This window comes from Mustela erminea, chromosome 2, assembly GCF_009829155.1.
Source record: "Mustela erminea isolate mMusErm1 chromosome 2, mMusErm1.Pri, whole genome shotgun sequence".
Taxonomy (NCBI): domain Eukaryota; kingdom Metazoa; phylum Chordata; class Mammalia; order Carnivora; family Mustelidae; genus Mustela; species Mustela erminea.
In genome coordinates this window covers 128,198,559-128,218,737 of record NC_045615.1, presented here as the reverse complement: position 1 = coordinate 128,218,737, position 20,179 = coordinate 128,198,559, and positions in this window count along the sequence as shown.

Sequence of the window (20,179 nt, the reverse complement as noted above, 5' to 3'; positions counted from 1 at the left end):
TTACTATGGGAATAGCTTCTTTAAAATCTGAGTAACTCATGATACTGATAGGAAAAAAATGTGGGGCAGATATTTGAGGGACAAGCGCTACAGAGCCGTAAGTCTCTGTCTGCATAATGCTGTTTGTGCCTGTGTGTCTTCTACTCTGTGAACTCAAAGCACAAATGTCTGTACTCTGTACTCTGTGAAGTATTCATTCATTCACTTCCCCAGACCACATCATCCTCTTGCACACATCTTTTCATATACATGTGTATGTAATCCATTGAACTGTAATTATTTGTTTAATGTCTCTCAGGCCAGCTGGATAGTGAGATTTTTCAGAAGTCTTTGTGTCTGGTTCGGTACTGGAAAAGTTAGATTCATAATAAAAGACTTGTTATCATTAGAATGGTTACTGAATTCAATGCATTAAAGCAGCCAAGACCGCATACTTTCTTCCAGTGGTAAAAGGATGTGGATAAAATTAGATGTTAAAGAAATTAGATATTCTTCACGGTAATGTCTTTTAGCCCACCTGTCAGAATGAGGCAAGTGTGGGAGTGGTCAGCTGACTCAGATGATGGAGATTTAAGATTTCTAGAAATCACTGGGACAGAGACAGGGGACATGGGAAGATATACAATATTGGCCAAAGGAATGATAATCTGGGAGACATTTCTGACATTTTTCCTGAGGTTAAGTATCAACTCAGCTATACATACTGTGGTTTTTCCAATTCAAAGTGACGCTGTTAACATTTTAGAAAATGTTTCTGTGGATGAAGATTCTCATGGAATAGTTCAAGAAATAAGAGCAGGGGGAGGGAAGTAGCCTAGTGAGGTTAGGAGAGTTCGTGGGCTTTGGTGTCAGATTCCCTGTCAGTGTAGACATTTCCCTGAAGTGTGGATTTGAGCACAGGATTTAATTGTAGCATCTGTAAAATAGGGCAAATATTTGTCTCAGTGTTCTATTTTGATCATTAAATAAGATGGATATACAAAGCTTATGAAGTACATGGTAGGTATTAATAAATTTCAGTCTCTGTGTTTTATGTAGAATCTAACCAATATTTACTCTGCTCCATAACTGAAGAGCTTTCACATTTCAGTGTGTATAAGAATAGGCTTGAATTCTTCTGAAGTACATATTCTTTTTTTTTTTTTTTGGACAGAGAGAGAGCGAGCACAAGCAGGCAGAGAGGCAGGCAGAGAGAGAGGGGGAAGCAGGCTCTCTGCTGAGCAGAAAGCCCGATGCGGGGCTCGATCCCAGGACCCTGAAATCATGACCCGAGCCGAAGGCAGAGGCTTAACCCACTGAGCCACCCAGGCGCCCCTGAAGTACATATTCTTGGGCACTATCACCCGTGGGTCTATAAGGTCCAGCATTCTGACTTTTTAAGGAGTCTTCCTGGTGATTCTGATGTAGATCCACTTAGTTCACTTGAAGCCAAGCGTTACCCAAGAGCCATTGGGTAGACAGGTAGATGTGTCGTGTATGGTACAACGCCTTAATAGTTTTATGTCGGGTATCAGTATGATAAGTATGATATGTCTGATAAGTATGATAAGTCTAGCAAAAAAGCAAAAACATAGGATTAGTTGAGTTCCAAACAATGGACAATTTTTCAAGATTTTAAAGTGCACTGCCATTGTTACTGTGACCAGTTCACAGAGTAGAAGACAGACAGGCCATGGCTCTCGTGTTCGTAAACACAGAAACACCAGCCAAACTCATCACCCTAGCCTCCTCTAGCAAGAATCCTGTTAGGTCAGTTGAATAAGAATTTCCCCTACCATCAATATCTTCTCTTGGTAATATACCATCCACTGACCGCCCCCTCCCCACTCTTTTCCTTGGCTATAAATCCTTATTTTTTCTCATATTTAGAAGTGGGCCCAGTTATTTACTGAAGTATCTTTTCCCCTAATCTGCTTTTTACTGCCTTAACTACTGTTCAGCTCTTGTTCTCTGTAACAATATATAAATGTTAAATCTATTTTTGTGCCCACAGAATGTTGCTCACCACAGTACCTACTGTGCTTACCACATGTGTACATTTTTATGTGTAAGTAATCCAGAGAAGGTAACTTCTCCAGAGTTCTGTGTGTGGGCATTTTAAAACACCTCAAAATATTTAATTCTATTTTTTGAAACTGCCTCCCCCATGATCTCAGTGCTTCTGAATGGTAAGAATAAAGTTTTCCTAGAAGTCTTTTTTTTTTTTTTTTCTTCCAAATGTATTCCCTTGTGTCCCCCACTCCACAGCTCCTGGCTGCCACTTTTCTGCTGCTTGTTTCTTTGAGTTTGACTTTTTGTTGTTGTTGTTGTTTATTTGTTTGTTTTGTTTTGTTGTTTTAGTTTCCACATATAAGTGATACCATGTAATATTTGTGTTTCTCTGTCTGATTTCACTTAGGATAATGCTCCCAAGTTCTATCTATGTTGCTGTAAATAGCAGGATTTCCTTCATTTTCATGGCTGAATAATATCCTGTCTTACATATATACCACAACTTCTTTATCCACTTATCTGTTGAGCAACACTTAGATTACTTCCATACCTTGGCTAGTGTGAATAATGCTGCAGGGAACACAGTGGGGTAGGTATCTCTTTGATATCTTGTTTTCATTTCCCTTAGATATATACCCAGAAGATTGCTGAATCATATGATAGTTATATTTTTAAACTTTCGAGGAGCTTTCCACAGTGGATACACCAACCTACATTCCCACCAGCAGTGCACAAGGATGCCCTTTTATCTCTATTCTTGTCAACACTTGATGTCTCTTGTGTTTTTGTTAATAGCCTTTCTAACGAGCATGAAGTAATATCTCATTGTGATTTTGATTTTCATTTCCCTGATGATTAGTGATTTTGAGCACCTTTTCATATACCTTTGCCATTGTGTATCTTCTTTGGAGAAATGTGTGTTCACTTACTCTGCTTATTTTTTAGTCAGCTTTTTTTTTTTTTCTAATAAGTTCTTTACATATTTTGAAGATTAACTCTTTATCAGATATATGGTTTACAAATATTTTCTCCCATTCCATAAGCTGTCTTTTCATTTTGTTGATGGTTTCCTTTGCTGAGCAGAATTTTGTTTTTTTTTTTTTGCTTGCTATAGTCTTACGGATTTGCTTGCTTGTTTATTTATTTAGATTTTACTGTCTTTTCTTTTGGTGTCAAATTAAAAAAAAATTATTGTCAAGGTTTATATCAAGAAGTTTACCCTCTATGTTTTCTTCTAGGAGTTTTATGGTTTCAGGTCTTATGTTCAAGTCTTTAATTCATTTCGAGTTGACTTTTGTGTATGGTTTTTAAATAGGGACACAGTTTCATTCTTTTACATGTAGCTGTCCAAATCTCCCAACATCATTTATTGAAAGTTAATCATCCTTGCCCCACTGTATATTCTTACCTCCTTTGTCATAAATTAATTCACTTCATAATTAATTAATATGTGCATGAATTTATTTCTGGTCTGTGTATTTTATTCCATTGGCTTATTTTTCTGTGTTTATGCCAATATCATGCTGTTTTGATTACTACAGCTTTGAAATACAGTTTGTAAAAGTCTTTGTGGGACACATTCCAAGTACCATCCTAATTTCTAACATAATATCTGACTGTCCCTTCCTTGAACAGGATGCATTTTTTTTAAAGATTTTTATTTATTTATTTGACACAGAGAGAGAGAGAGATCACAAGTAGGCAGAGCAGCAGGCAGAGAGAGAGGGGGAAGCAGACTCCCTGCTGAGCAGAGAGCCTGATATGGGGCTCGATCCCAGGACCCTGAGATCATGACCTGAGCTGAAGACAGAGGCTTAACCCACTGAGCCACCCAGGTGCCCCAGGATGCATTTTTTTTTAAAGATTTTATTTATTTATTTGACAGGCAGAGATCACAAATAGGCAGAGAGGCAGGCAGAGAGAGAGGGGGGAAGCAGGTTCCTTGCTGAGCAGGGAGCCTGATGTGGGGCTCGACCCCAGGACCCTGAGACTGTAACCTGAGCAAAAGGCAGAGGCTTTAACCTACTGAGCCACCCAGGGGCCCCCAGGATACATTCTTTATAAAAAAGACTTTTTGGTTGGCAAGTGATAAAATATCAAATTCAATGTCAAAGAGAAATTTATTGACTCATGTGACTTTTAAGTACCTTCTCGGATCAGTTTCAGACAGGGTTTTATCTAAGAGTTAAAAAGTAAAGACCAGCTTTCCATTTTTCTCTGTCTTTGGCTCTGCTTGTGTTGTTATTTTCATACCCAGGCTCCGTGTGATGGCTTCCAGCAGTTCCAAGCGCACATCATCATAACCACTGGTAGTCCCATTGAAGAAAGGAGAATACCTCTTGTTGGTAATCCTTGCACAAGTCCAGTGATTTACCATGACTGGATAATTCTGAATTCCTTACTCATTACTGTAAGGGAATATGAACTTTAATTGGTCAGGCCTAGGATGTATGTTCTATTCTTAGTCTGAAATACATGGATAAAGAATGGGAAGAAGTTGCTTTCTTCTTTTTTTTTTTTTTAAAGATTTTATTTATTTGGCAGAGAGAGATCACAAGTAGGCAGAGAGGCAGGCAGAGAGAGAGAGAGAGAGAGAGAGAGAGGAGGAAGCAGACTCCTTGCTGAGCAGAGAGCCTAACGGAGGGCTTAATCCCAGGACCCTGAGATCATGACCTGAGCCGAAGGCAGAGGCTTAACCCATTGAGCCACCCAGGTGCCCCAAGAAGTAGTTTTCTAAAAGAATTGTAAGGTATCATCACCAGAAGAGGGAATGGGTGTTAGGTGGTAAAACAAACAAGAAAGCAAACAAACAAGCAAGCAAACAAAATGTATTTCCCAAAATTCTTTTGTGTCTCTGGAACTTTTCATTCCTTATTTTCTGTGTCTAGAAATCCCTTCTCTACTTTTTTTTTTTTCTGATGATTTCCTATATATCCTTTTATAACTGAGTCAAATGTCAGAATCTACTTAAATACTACCTTAACAAGAGGGTCTTTACTAACCGTCTTGTTGTTTTAATTCTCTTACTCAAATTTTTTATTCTACATAGCACTTGTTGCTACTTGACATATTATACATATATTTCTATTTCTCCCTACTAGAATATTAGCTAACAAGGGCAAAGATGTTTTACTCTGTTGTTCCCACCATTGTTTCATCAGTGCCCATGACTAGTACCTGGTACCTAGTGGGTGGTCGTAAATATCTGTTGAATGAGCAAATGAATTCTTCTCTTATCCTCTTAGTGAAAAGTTGGCAGCTCAGTTCTCTTATGTCCTGTTGATACTTTGTATACATTTCTATTCCAGTCCTGTACTCCAGTCCTGTAGTCCTGTAGAGCACATTGTACTCTATCAATAGGAATATATACGCCCTTGGTTGGACTCATCAAACATTTGGTTAATTGTGCCAATCCCTCTCTACTCTTGGGGTTTTCAATCTTCATGAATTGTGCTTTCACTGTGTATTAGGGCAACAGTCTTATTTTCAAGATCAGTTTTCTTAATTGGCATCATTAGTCTGATTATTAGCTTCTGGAAATGTTGACATTTTTCAATTACCCTGTTAATTTATTCATGTTCAGTTGGTATTTGTTGAGGCTGTATTAGAATGTTGGAAGGGTATAGAAGCTTAGATTTAAAAAAGAGAAGGAAAAATTTGTAATCATGATATATAATTGCAATACTAAAATGTATTTTAGATTTTATTCTAATCTCACATTAAAAATCAACCACCTTGACAAGGTAATTATTAGCCTTAATTTTCTGAGACAATGGTTTTTTTCATCATCAACTTTGCTATCTATTTAGCCAAAAAAATGGTGGTGGTGGTGTGACTGAGAAGACAGTTTTAGTATGAATTTTAGTATGGATTCTATTATAAATTAATAGTGTAAATCATGGTGTAAAATAAGTCACTTCACTTGTCTGAGCTTTCAGGTAATTTCTACCACATTCCTTACAGCCCTTTATGATTTCTCTTCTATATTCCATATAACCCTTGTGTCTATCTCTCCCTCCACCTTCTAATTTTTGCATTCTCTGGAGTGAACCCACATGAACCTATTCTTTGAATGCTTACCAGATCTTCAAGCCTTAAGCTAGCATTTGGGGACACCATTCTCCAAGAAGGTGGAGTCTTCTTTCCAAGAAGAGAGAGACGAGAGACTCCTTACTCTCTTATTCTATTTCTGAACCATTATTAATTCACCCATTTAAAAACACCTCTTCCCTTTGGGTACTCAAAACCTCTGACTTGTTTCTCTGTCTTCATTAGATGCCATCTGTCAACTTATGAGAATCTTCTTTTGACTTATGGGAGAACATGATTCTGAACAATCTCCATCAACAAGTTTCATGTTACCAGCATTCTGGATAAGCTCATCATCCATATGGAAATCTTTCTTGACATACTAATCTTTACTGTATCATTTATTCATTATTCATTCATTCAAAAATATGTATTGATAAGCCCTGGGAGTACTGCAGTATATAAGATAAATAAGATCTTAAACTCAAAGAGCTTACATTCTAGTGGAGAAGACAATTATCAAATCATCATACAAATAAATATAGTATTGTTATTGTGATAAGCATACAGAGTATGTGGTGATACAGGGACTGATAATATGTCGATTTGACCTGGTCATGGAGGTTAGGAAAAGTTTTTCTGGAGAAGTGACACTAGAACTGAGATATTATAGGATAGAAGTAAATTCTGGGAAGAGGAGAGGAAGAATATTTCAGGTGAAGGCAATGACATGAGAAATTATTGTGTGAATATGTGTGTGTATGTTTATTGGGAAGATAATATGATGAGTACACAGAACTAAAAGAATGGCAGGATACCTTCCTATTTCTTGACTTTGCTTCTGCAGATGAATTCTTCCTGTAGAGTTGCAAGATGGTTTCCAATAACTCCTAGGTTATTCCTAGGTTATAATATTCCTCTTTCACATCTAGTTGGTAGAATCAATTCTTGGTGGTCTTCTAAGACAAGGAAGCTCTTCTTTCCCAGATGTCCACCAAACTTTCCTTGGGTCATTTGATTTATGTGAGATTATGTGTTCTGAAGACTGCAGACTGATTGCTAGATTTTGTAGTGGATATGGAATCAAGCTTTCACTATTTGAGGAGTTGCCATGTGTGGGAGAACAGTATGCCTGTGTGATTATCAGACTTAACAAAGACCAATAGGTAGTAATTTCACAGAAGCAAATTTTGATTCATTATAATTAAGAATTTTCTTCTATTCCAAGCTGTCAACAATGTAATGGGACTTCAGGAAATTGTGAAGTCTGTAAAACTGGAAGTGTTTATGTATTAATGTCAGATAATTACATAGAAGTTGTTGGAAAAGGATTTTATGCCTCACATGAGAACTGTACTAGCTGATGTATTTGTTATTCCCCCCTTGACTCTGACTTCTAACTAATCACTATGGAGGCTTCTGTGTAATGCTCTTCTTATAAGTTCTTTTCTTCCATTGTTCAACCATAAGCCACTTACCTTTCCTACTTTTGATCTTTTTATCCCCTACAGCTTTCATTTGATCTTCTAAATTTGACCATTTTTGCTTGTTGTATTCTTTTTCCAGACATTGTGTTTGAGAATATAACTACTTGAAAACTTATAAATATGTTAAGCAAAATTAATTGTCCACTTCAGCCAAGACACATGGCATAAAATCCGTGGTTAAGTTATAAGTGATGGATTCTTGCTAGCCCAGAATATAAGAATTATTTTCGATAGAGGGCCTGCATTCTGCCATGATTTTACAATGTTCTGCTCTTTATTTTATTTATAAATATCATTAACTTAGCAAGAATAATGTCCTTCTAGATATGCTCCTTTGGAAAAATTTCTAAAAAGAGTTTGTGTGCATATGTTGAAAGCTTTTTGAAATGAATCAAATAGCATATTGCCTTAGGGTTTGTACTAGCTTTAACTTAAAGTCATTTCCTCTGCTATTTATAACAACTGATTAGCCCACCAATATTTGTTGAACTTTTGCTATAGGTGAGGGAGTTTAGAGGATTCCATAACAAATAAAAACACTTAGGAGTTTTATATCCTAGCTGTTGAGAAAAGGAAGGCAAATAGAAATTTGAAAGATGCATATATTTAGCCTCATTTAAAACATGTTTTGTTTTTACTTCTGAATAATGTAAAAAGAAGCTATCTGGCCTTCATCGGGGTTTGGGCTATTACAAAGACCAGGACAGACTAAACTACTTGTACTGATATTTGGCATCTGCTGCTGTGTGTCTTTATTTGTCTTTGTTAATGTAATTGGAGAGCGATGTATATCTAAGTTGGAGACTGGTTTACCCCAAAACTTATTTTGTAATACCTTGGGAAACACATATTGTTCAACCCATGGTAAATACCAGCAATGAGCTTTGGGATTCTGATTATGTTTGAAACATCCATCGTGCTGACATCCATCAACTAACAGAGGCGGGTATTTTAGTTCAACCTCTGGAAAATTTAGAAAAGAGACTGATTTTATTCTCTGTCTTGATCTGTCATTCTTCAATTTATCAGCCAGCTCACACTTGACAGGAAAAAATGATGCTCATTTTTTGGATTGAGGATTTCCTGTTTCCATCTCACAAAAGAAAAATAAATAAATTCCGAGCTTTCTAAATGTTTGAACTATTATTAAACCAACATCAAATTTTCTTATACATTTGAAAGGAAAAAAAAAAATCTCTAAGAAAACACATGTTTAAACTTATTCCAGAATAAAACAAGGTCAGAAACACTACCACAGATTCATTATGCCCCCTTTTGAGGCTTTGATATTTACAAATGTTTTACATGGCGTTCACTTGGTATTAATGAATGTATACCAAAATATTAATTTCAGATGTGGCATAAACAAAATACTACCATAATTATGTATAAATCAAACAGATCCCTTCTCCATAGAACTCCAAAATCATCTGTCAGAACTCAGTACCCTGGCCACATAGGGTGTGCTTTGTATTTTCTTAAACTAACTCAGTTTTTGAGCAACTGAAGTTATGGTTCATGTCCCAATATGGAAGATCACAAAGATGATATCTTTGAGATTGGGGGCATATATTAGGAACCACAGTCCATGGAACTCTAGATCAATAAAGACATATAATTAATCATTCATGCAATGAAAATTTTGATCAATATTAAAAATCAGGGTTTTTAAACACAAAAATATGGATTTGAGGATATCTTGGAAATCAGTAACATATAGCGCATAAGGGCCATTTGTTGTAGAAACTTTCCTATTGCCTCCCACCTTTTTTTTTTTTTTTAAATTTGACAAACAGAGATCACAACTAGGCAGAGAGGCAAGCAGAAGAGAGAAAGAGGAGGAAGCAGGCTCTCCACAGAGCAGAGAGCCCAACGTGGGGTTCTATCCTAAGACCCTGAGATCATGACCTGAGCCGTAGGCAGAGGCTTTAACCCACTGAGCCACCCAGGCACCCTATTGGCCCAACTTTTAAATCTCACACAATGTATGCACATGCTCCTACATCTGGCCTTTAGTGGGCTTTTAGAAATGTGACCCCTGGCCTTGGGATGTGGGTTTAGGGAGGACGGTCAGCATTTTGCATGTAATGCTATGAGACTGTTCATCTTGCCAACGCTTTTGTGGGTGAAGATGGTTCTCTAGGACAGTTACAGCTCTTTTAGAATCATCTAGATAGGTTTGCGAAGTTCATGAATTTTTGAATCTTTCTCCTGGAGATTCAAAAGCAGTAGCTACATTTGAAGTGATGATGGTGGAACATAGGGAGAGTGGATAGGATCTGCACTGCCTAAATTCTCTCCAGGTCTATCTAATAATTATTTAGATTGAGAAGCTACTCTGTATTCAACAATCTTAGAATTTCATGGTACTTTAATTTGTACAAGGAAGTCAAAGACTGCAGATAGATCCTGTAAATGGGAATTGGGCTCTCTGGGCTTCAGGTCTTGTTTACTATTTATTATTTGTGGGAGCTTAGCCAGTCACAGAACCTAAGCCTCAGTAGCTACACTTGTAAAATGAAGTCAGAAATGTAATTGTATTTTACAATTTCTATGAAAATAATAAAACTTTAGAAATACAGTTAAAATAAACTGAAAGTTATCTGTAAGTAAACCACACTGAGTTTCTGATAAATATTGACATTTTCTTGTTTTAAAAGTTCTCTAAAACCATAACATAACATACATATTCAGTTGAAAAATATTTTTCCTGACTGACTTGTTTAAATGATTCTGGAATTGTAATGATTACTAAAAGGTCTGATATGATTCTCTCATATCTCTTTCTCCTTCAACTTTATATTGGAAAACATGATCAAATTGCACCTTAGCAGATTAACATAGAAGCAAATACAATTGAAGGGAAAGACAAGCAAACAAACTGTCATCATGTCAAAATACATTTTAAAATCAATAGCATTAAGAGATTTAAAATGTCTCTGGGAAGATTCATAGGCTCTGTGAATACATGATCTGTTTAAATTAACCAAAGCAAAAGCAAGTATTGAAGATAGAAAAATATAGTCAAGCCACAAGAACAAGGAGAAAAATAGGACTAAATCTGAGAGGATTAAAATGTATTAATCCTTCCTTGTTAATGTTGCCAAGTGCAATGATAGAGAAAATTATGAGTCACTCAGGGACACACAGTCAGTTAGACAGAATAATGCAGCGCCTTAATTCCCTTTCTTTTTTGGAATTGAGAGCACACATGTGCACCATGCTCTATGCATTCCATTTTTTAATTATTTTGATATTCTCTGTTTTTAAGTATCATGCTATAAACTACTTTAAGAATGAAGCTACAACAGCAATACTTAAAAAAAAAGAAAAAAAAAACTTGAACCCAATAGTTTGAAATCTAATTTATTTAAATATAAATATGATGAATTTAATTAATACCTTATAAATAAAATATGCTTAAGATCAATGACAATGCTCTTAAATTCTGTATACCAAAGAAAACAGGAAAAAAATTCCAGGTGTCTTTGTAGTGAAACAATGTGTTCTTTAATTGAGAAAATACAAATTTACAATTACAACCTTGCTGCTTATTATATATGTGTAACTTTGACCATGCTATTTATTCCTTCTGAGACTCAATGAGGAGCAAATAGTTTGAGGTGAACTGACAAAAGGGACAAATGGAATTGGTGGTAACTATACTTATGAACTTAAGAGGTAGAAATATGCTCTTATTCTGCTTTGGAATGTGTTTTTTTTCCCAATGAGAGTTTTTGGGAAGAATTTAAAACATTTAAAAATATATTGCATTTCTTTTTGCATATATTGCCTTTTTTTTTTTTTACAAATCGTGAAAATTGCATCCCTTTTGTCTTGGAGTATTAGTAATAATGAAAATTGTTCAACCTGTGCTCTAGGTCTTTGTCTACTATTAACTATTTGTGGGACTGGGCAAATCATAGATAACTAAACTATCCATAATTTTGTACCTTGGGCTATTGATGGAAAAAGTGATGTCGATGTCAGGGATGTCGATGGTGTATTTAGCACCAATATACATCTGGAAACTTCTTTGGTCCTCCCAGGTTGTTTTTGTGGCCCAGAACATACCAGTAGCCAATAATAAGAAATTACTGTTGGATGAGACATGTGAGAACAAAGATTTCTGAACCAGATACAAACATTGAAATTGTAGGTACATATATGTTCTCATTCAGTAATTTGAATAAGGGTCTACATTACATAATCCTCAGTCAAAATAAACCTTAAGAAACTATATTAAGAGATTTTACAGTGCCTAAGGGAATTAAGAGGATAGTAATTTTTAAAGAGAGAATGTAAGTTATAATGCTTTTGATAATTCTCTATGCTACTGGTAAGGAGAATACTATTTATCCCCATATATCTATTCTTCCATAATAGTAAAAATGGACCTTTAACTGGACTCATGACTCTCCAAATAAAGACATTTCTTGGCCAGTAGAAAAAGTTGTGGGATGTAAGTAAATGACAATTGGTAATTTCTAATTAAGAAAGCAATCTCAGAAGCAGACCCCTAAATACAGAGAACAAACTGATGGTTGCCAGAGGGAAGGGGGTAGGGGGATGGGAAAAATGGATGAGGGGGAGTGGGAGATATAGGCTTCCAGTTATGAAATGAATGAGTCATGAGGATAAAAGAGAATATAGCCAATGATATTGTAATAGAATTGGATGGTGATGGAGGATACCGTCACCATCATGATACCATCATGGTGAGAATACCATATTGTAGAGCCTTGTTGAATCCCTATATGACATTGTGTATCAACTATACTTCAATTTTTAAAAATGAAAGAAAAAAGAAAAAGATAACAATCAAGAACACGGGCAACCAGATAGATGTGCTTTTGAATGGACTACAGATTTCAACATAAAGAAAATAAAAGTTAATGGAAAACTTTAAATAATGAGGCTTTTCAGTAGAAGGCACTATAGAAGCTCTCCATATGAGGGAAGAAATATGAATGTGAGCCAAAGGGTAAAAATAGAAATATGGGTTTCTGAAGGTAACCAAGTTAGCATGGCCAGACAGAAAAATATTATTTTCTTCTCAGAGTAAATATTAGTGGGCCTATGAATGTTCTTTATTATTTGCAAAGCTCCTGCAATTAACCTTTTTTCTGGAGAAGAAAACTCATTTCCAATAGCACCAAAAAGAATAAAGTACTTAGGAATAGATTTAACCAAGGAAGTGAAAGATCTATACACAATTGATGCAAGAAATTGAAGAAGACACAAATAAGTAGGAAGATTTTCCATGCTCATGGTTTACAAGAATTGATAATTGTTAAAATGTCCATGATAAGCAACAATTAATGACTCAGTGCAATCCCTATAAAAATTCTAACGGCATTTTTCATATATACAGAAAAAACAATCCTATAATTTCATATATATAGAAAAAACAATCCTTGCATGGAACTACTAAAGACCCTAAAGAATGGAAACGAACTTGAGAAAGAAGAGCAAGCCTGGAGGCAACACATGTCCTGATTTCAAACTCTACTATAATACTAGAGTAATCAAAATGGTATGGAATTGGGTGTGCCTGGGTGGCTCAGTTTGTTAAGTGCCTGTCTTTGGCTCAGGTCATGATCCCAGGGTCCTGGGATCAAGTCCTATATCAGGCTCTTTGCTCAGAGGGAAGCCTGCTTCTCCCTCTGCCTCCTGCTCCCCCTGCTTGTGCTCTCTCTCTCTGGCAAAAAGGTATTGAATTAACACATAGATTGATGGAACATATAGATCAATGGAACAGATTTTTTATTTATTTTATTTTACATTTATATTTATTAATTTATCAGTTTCATATTTTTAGTAAATACATATATAGTTCACTGTTCTTGGGTTAGTGTCTAGCTCATTTTCTTCTGGTTTTTATTGTTTAAAATGCAATATTTAAGGGTGCCTGGGTGGCTCAATGGGTTAAATATCTGACTCTTAATTTTAACTTAGGTCATTATCTCAGGGTCTGGGGATCAAGCCCTTGCATCAGGCTCCACATTCAGTGGAGAGTCTCCTTGAAGATTTCTCTCCCACTGCCCATCTTCCCCCATTCATATTCTCTCCCTCTCAAATAAATAAATATATCTTTAAAAATAATGCAATATTTGTGGATTTTCTATTGAGAATGGCCTTGGCTGTGTCCCCATACATTTTGATAATTTGTTTTTTTATTTTCTAAATAGATACATTTGATTTTAACTCCTTTATGACCTAAGAGTGTGGTAACTTTTCATCCACAATTTGGATTACCATTTTTTCTACAAGAGTGTCTTGTGTTTTTTGCCCTGCTGTTGCTTCACATGATGAGATTCTCTTCCTTTTTCTGACCTCCCTTGGTCTTCTCTGACCATGCCCCACCTCGCCTCCATGTCTTCCCATCTGATTCCTTTTTATTCTTTTCTCTCATGATATAGCTCTATTTCTTTTGCTACTTTACTATCCTAGTGCAGCTTTTATTTTATATTGTGATTATTTATATATGTGCCCAAGTCCTAGGTTGTAAATTCTTTTGGTGCAGGATAAATTTTTGATTTGGCTTAAATTTTACAGAGTAAGGACTTGGTAAATACATAGGTGCTGAACAAATGCCCGTTTTTGAATGGCAGAAAAATACAGGATGCTCAAACCAGCTAAACTGACCCAGGAACTCAGTAAAAAGAAATCCCAGCTTAACAAGTGGGGGGCAGGTCCAGAAAGTAATCAATGCCAAATTGGAACTGAATGCAATAGGCTTTAAGGGTGCCTTCAGAAAGATGAATGGGGAATCCAAGCAATAAACAGAATGACAAATGAGCTTGATGATAGTAGTGACACAGTGAGGAAAGCATATGCTTCTTCTCTCAAAAATAAAAAATGAGACAAATAGAAAGTCCAGGAAATAAAACAGCTAAATGTGTCTTAGAAAGTCATTGCCCAAATGTGGGATAAACTACATACGGCATGGTTTTGAGCAAATAGTGATGTATAATTATGGAGAGTTCATTTGACCTGGATGCTTAGGATCATCACACATCGATGAGTAGTATGGGTGGTGATAAAGGACCTACCATGAAGGAACTAGAATCTTAGCATATTAGTTGTCTCTCCATTGAATATTTATGTAGTCATTATATTGTAACTGCTGTTAGTCTTCAACTCTCAGAACACCTCTATAGAAAAAGAATGAAGATTTAATTATGGTTATAGAACAGAACCTAAGTTAATAATCATTATCATGTAAAAGTAACGATTTTTCTGATGGAAAGTAGAAGGTAAAGGGGACATAGAGGTAAAGGCCAACAGAAGGGGGTCAAGTAATTAATTAAAGTTCTTGGAATTTAATAGAGAGTTAACTGTATTCTTTAATTTAGAAAGTTTACCAAAATGAATTCTAGAAATTATAGAATTAATCTTCTTGTTTCCAAGGGGAAATAAATAATAAATAACAATTAAATTAAATAAATAACAATTAAAATAAATAAATAAATAACAATTCTCATCCTCACCCAGGTTCCTACGTAATTGAAAAAAAAAAAAAAAGAGGAGAGAGAAGGAAAAATATCACTTTGGTTGCTGGTGCAAAATGTATGAGTCCAAATAGGCTTGCTAAGCAAACCTGAGTGATGGACAGACTAACCATCCAACAGCGTGGGTTAGAGAAGACCCATCCTCATAGTAGAGAACAGCAGCGAACTTCTGGACAAGTCCAGAAAAAGAAGTGAAGGATTAGGAGAGAACTATGCTTATTGTTCCTGATTTTACCAATTAGATATTCATTCAATATTCATTCAATATTCTGCAGTTTCTAGTAAGTCACTTGAAGTGGGAGCTAAGATTGCCCACTCACCACCACCAGTACTCACCTCTACTCACCACCACCACCAGTACTCACCTCTACTCACCACCAGCACTCACCACTCCCCACCCTCACTCACCACCACCACTCGTCACAACTCACCATTACTCACCACCACCACCAATCATCACTCACCACTCACCACCACCACCACTCACCACCACCACCACCAACACCATCAACCCTCACCACCACCACCACTCACGATTACTCATGATTACTCACCAACACCACTATAAACTTGAGGGGACTGGGATGAGGCTAGGGGGGTGGGGTTGGTGTAAGTGAATCGATCATTCATCTTTCAAAGTTGGCTGTTGGTGGATATCATCTGAAATGAATAAAGCAAGAAAAAGCAGATTTTCTATTTAGCAGTGTACAGGCTTCTTCAGAAGAACTGGATATTTAAATTAAATTTACTCTATCGATTATAAACTCTTCCATTTGAATTTTTTTTTAAGAACTATGAATGTCTTATTATGTTACAAAAGGACAATAAAGTGATGTGTTCTTATAATTAAAGTTCAAAATAACATTCTATATAATAGTAATATTTATTTATTTGTTTGCTTGTTTATTTTTTAAATAAAAATAATTCCCAATGTGGGGCTTGAATTCCCAACCCTGAGATCAAGACCTGAGATCAAGAGTTGGATGCTCCAACAACTAAGCCACCCAGGAGCCTCCATAATAGTAATATTTTAGGATTAATAACAGCACGAAATTCAGCCCAGTCTGACACTCCTGCTACAGTCTAAAACACATCCCTATATAGATCATATTCCATCCAGACAACGCCAGCAATGTTTGTGGGGATATACTTACTGTGGAGAACAATCGAATTAAACTGAGTATTTTCTTTTAAATGGCTTTATTATGGTTTAATTTACATATCATGAAGTTCATTCACTTGCTTTAAGTATGCGAGGTTGTCTGCTGTTACAGATGACCTGTCAGCAGAGGTGAATGTTGTCCAGATTAACTAAATGGCCCATGCTTCAAGTGTTTATAGTCTAGTTGGGGAGATGGGCATAAATACAGCTACTAAAGATATAATAACACAGATGTGATTACAATTCGAGTAAGATGGAAAATTCACTCTGTCAATGTCAGAGTGAAGTTTCAAAACTAACTCTGCATATCCTACTAAGTATTTAAATGAATAACTAGATTGCAATTTTAATTTTCAATTAGGAGCCATCTCTCTCCTTAAGAGAGAGTAAATAAGTCTCAGAGCTTAAATAAGGGACTAATTCCACTCTTAAAATTACCCACAGGAAAGCAAGAGTAATGAACATGAATGTCTTTTCCTTAGAACAATTATTTTAAATTTTTAAAATATTTTCCCACAGGCACTAAAATCACAAATTAGAAGAATAATATATTATGCAAATTTTCTGGTAAAGAAACTCCTTTGGCATATATTGATTCAAGAAAATGAGGAAATGAATCCTCAGATGATTTTGAAATAATCCTTCTTGAGAATTGAAACAAAATCTACATACATAGAGGCTTAATGATGCCATGCGATTAGAACTTACGTAAATGTGCTGAATGCATGTATTTACTGTTTAGTATTAAATGCTTGATTTTGCTGGGGTTTTCTGGGGAAGGAGATCACATGTAATATCTCTATTTTGGGAACTGATACCAAACCATAAGAAATAGCATGTAATCCACAGAAAACTAATTTTTAATAAAACTTATTTCAGTATTTAGCATTTTTGTAATTTGGTTTGGACTGAATGACAGCTCTTGCTGAAAAGATAGCTATTGAAGAGCTAATATATTTAGTATATTTTCTGGTATTAAAATTCTATCACAAAGTTAATTTTGTCACTAGTGGTATATGACGAAATTGGTAATTCTCAGTATCAAGTGTGAACATCTAATATTTAAAAAACTTAACAAATTAGTAAAAAGAAAAAAAAAATGACCAATCTCAGTACTTCCTCTTAGTGGCACACTGTGCTCTGATTCATACATATCATCTCATTTAACTCAGTAACACTCTAGTGACATGTTTATGTTTCTGTCCTACACATGAGAAACCTGAAGTTTTATGTAGTCAATTAAAATTCCTAAGTTCCTAATTACAAATGTGAGGCAGAGGCAGTCTGTAAACAGACTTGCCAGCCCTGGAGCCCACACTCCTAATTCCTGTGCCACACTGCTTGGGTACATCTTGATTGGAATATTTGGAATTCTAGCAGCATTTTCTAATTTATGGTGTGTGTTCTCTCTGTGCGAGAGCTCCCTAGGTCTCTGGAAGATGTTTGACAGCATTCTAATTCCCCTTGAAATTTGCATGCGATGGCAGTTGCAGAAATCTATCCTTAAAAATATACTTGAATTATGAACGATTTAACACATACAGTGAATTCAAAGGGGTGCATTTTCCTTACCAAGGATATCAGGTCTTGAATGTGTATATTTTTGCCCGAGCACAGTAGTAGGTGCTTAATGTGAGTGGGACGTATCAACGTCGCACCAGGGGACTACACGTTTTGATGTTATCCTTCTAGTTCCAATGTGAAGTGAGCCAAGGTAATGTGGAAGTCAGGGCAATCATTAGAGCAGGTTGTGAAAGAAAGTCATTTTTGAAAAGATTTTATTTATTTATTTGAGGGAGAGAGAGAGAATGCATGCTTGTGAGAGGAAGCATGAGTAGGAGGGCATAGGGAGAGGAAGAGGGATAAGCCAACACCCTACTGAGTGGGGAAGCCAGACTCTGGGGTCCATTCCAGGACCCTGAGATCATGGCCCAAGCCAAAGTCAGAAGTCAGATGTGTAACCAACTGACTGAGTCACCCAGGCACCCCAGAAAGGCGTGTTTTAGTGAAAGCTGCTCCTTTCTCAACCAAAGCTCCTTCCCCTCCTCCCACCAATCCCCAGCCCAAGCCTCCTCTAGGCTCTCTCCCTTTGATGTTAAAACCTGGCTAATGCTTTTTCCTCTGGGGTGTTCTGAGGATTAAAAGTGTGAAATGATGACTCCAGTGCCTGACATAATAAGATCTCAAGAACTGTTAGTCATTTTTGTAATGACTTGTGCTTCACAAATTACTTTGACACAGGCTTCTCTAATCCAGATCATAATTCAGTGATGTAAGCATCCTCATCTCCATTTTTCTTTTCTTTTTTTTTTTTCTAAGATTTTATTTTACTTATTTGACAGAGAGAGAGAGAGAGAGAGAGAGATTACAAGTAGGCAGAGAGGCAGGCAGAGAGAGGGGGGAAGCAGGCTCCCTGCTGAGCAGAGAACCCGATGTGGGGCTCCACCTCAGGACCCCGAGATCATGACCTGAGCTAAAGGCAGAGGCTTAACCCATTGAGCCACCCAGGTACCCCTCATCTCCATTTTTCAAATAAGAAACTTGAGGTTCAGCGATGTTAGGTATCTGCTAATTCAACGCAGCCAATCCTAAAACCGCCATCTTCTAACTCAGTCTTAACATATTTTCCTACCATAGGAAAAAAAGATACCAAATCTTCTTTTCTGGTTAAATTCTCGTATCTTATTAAATTAAGTTAAATTTTATTTTTAAAATTTTATTTTTTTTTGGAAGATTGTTGACACACAAAATTAATTAGTTTCAAGTGTACAATTTAGTATCAAGTTTATACATTATGCTATGTTCACCACAAGTGTAGCTACCACTGTCCCATTACAGTGTTATTACAGTATCACTGACTGTATTCCTCATGCTCTTGCCTTTTACCTCTGTGACTTACTCATTCCATAACTGGAGGCCTGTATCTCCCTCTCCTATTTTGCCCAACCCTCCATCCCCCACCCCTTGACAACCATCAGTTTGTTTTCTGTATTGATAGGTCTGATTCGGCCCTTTGTTCATTTTTTTATTAGATTCCACTTTGAATGGAATCATGTAGTATTTGTCTTTCTTAGTCTGACGTATTTCATTTAGCATAATACCCTCAAGATCCATTCACATTCTCACAAATGGCAAGAATTCAGTCCTTTTTATGGCTGAGTAATAGTCTACCATATATGTGTTTGTATGTTTGTATGTGTGTGTGTGTATATATATATATATATATATATATATATATATATATATACATAAAAATCTCACAATTTTTTAATTCATTCATCCAACAATGGATGCTTAGGTTGTTTCCGTATCTTGGTTATTGTGAACAATGCTGGAAAAAGCAAAGGGGTGCATATATCTTTCTGAATTAGTGTTTTCATTTTCTTTGGGTAAATACCCAATAATGGCATTATTGGAATGAATGTGTGGTATTTCTATTTTTAATGTTTTGAGGAAACTCCATACTGCTTCCCACAGTGGCAGTATATTCCTACCAATGGTGCATGAGCATTGCCTTTTTTTCTTATCCTCACCAACACTTTTTATTTCTTGTTATGTTCATTTTAGCCATTCTAACTGATGTGAAGTGATATTTTATTGTGATTTTGATTTGCATTTCTCTGATGATTGGTGATGTTAAGCATATTTGCATGAGCCCATTGGTCATGCATATGTCTTCCTTGGAAAAATGTCTGTTCAGGTCCTCTGTCCATTTTTTAATCAGATTTTATTTTTTGGTATTGAATTGTGTAAGTTCTTTATATATTTTGAATATTAACCCCCGATGGAGATATCATTTGCAAATATCTTCCCCTATTCAGTAGGTTGTTTTTTTGTTTTGTTCATTTTTTTGTTTGTTTGTTTGTTTTGTTGATGGTTTCTTGTGCTGTGCAAAACCTTTTATTTTGATGCAAGTCCCAATAGGTTGTTTTTGCTTTTATTTCTCTTTCTTTAGGAGACTATCTAGAAAAATGTTACTATAGCCTATGTCAAAG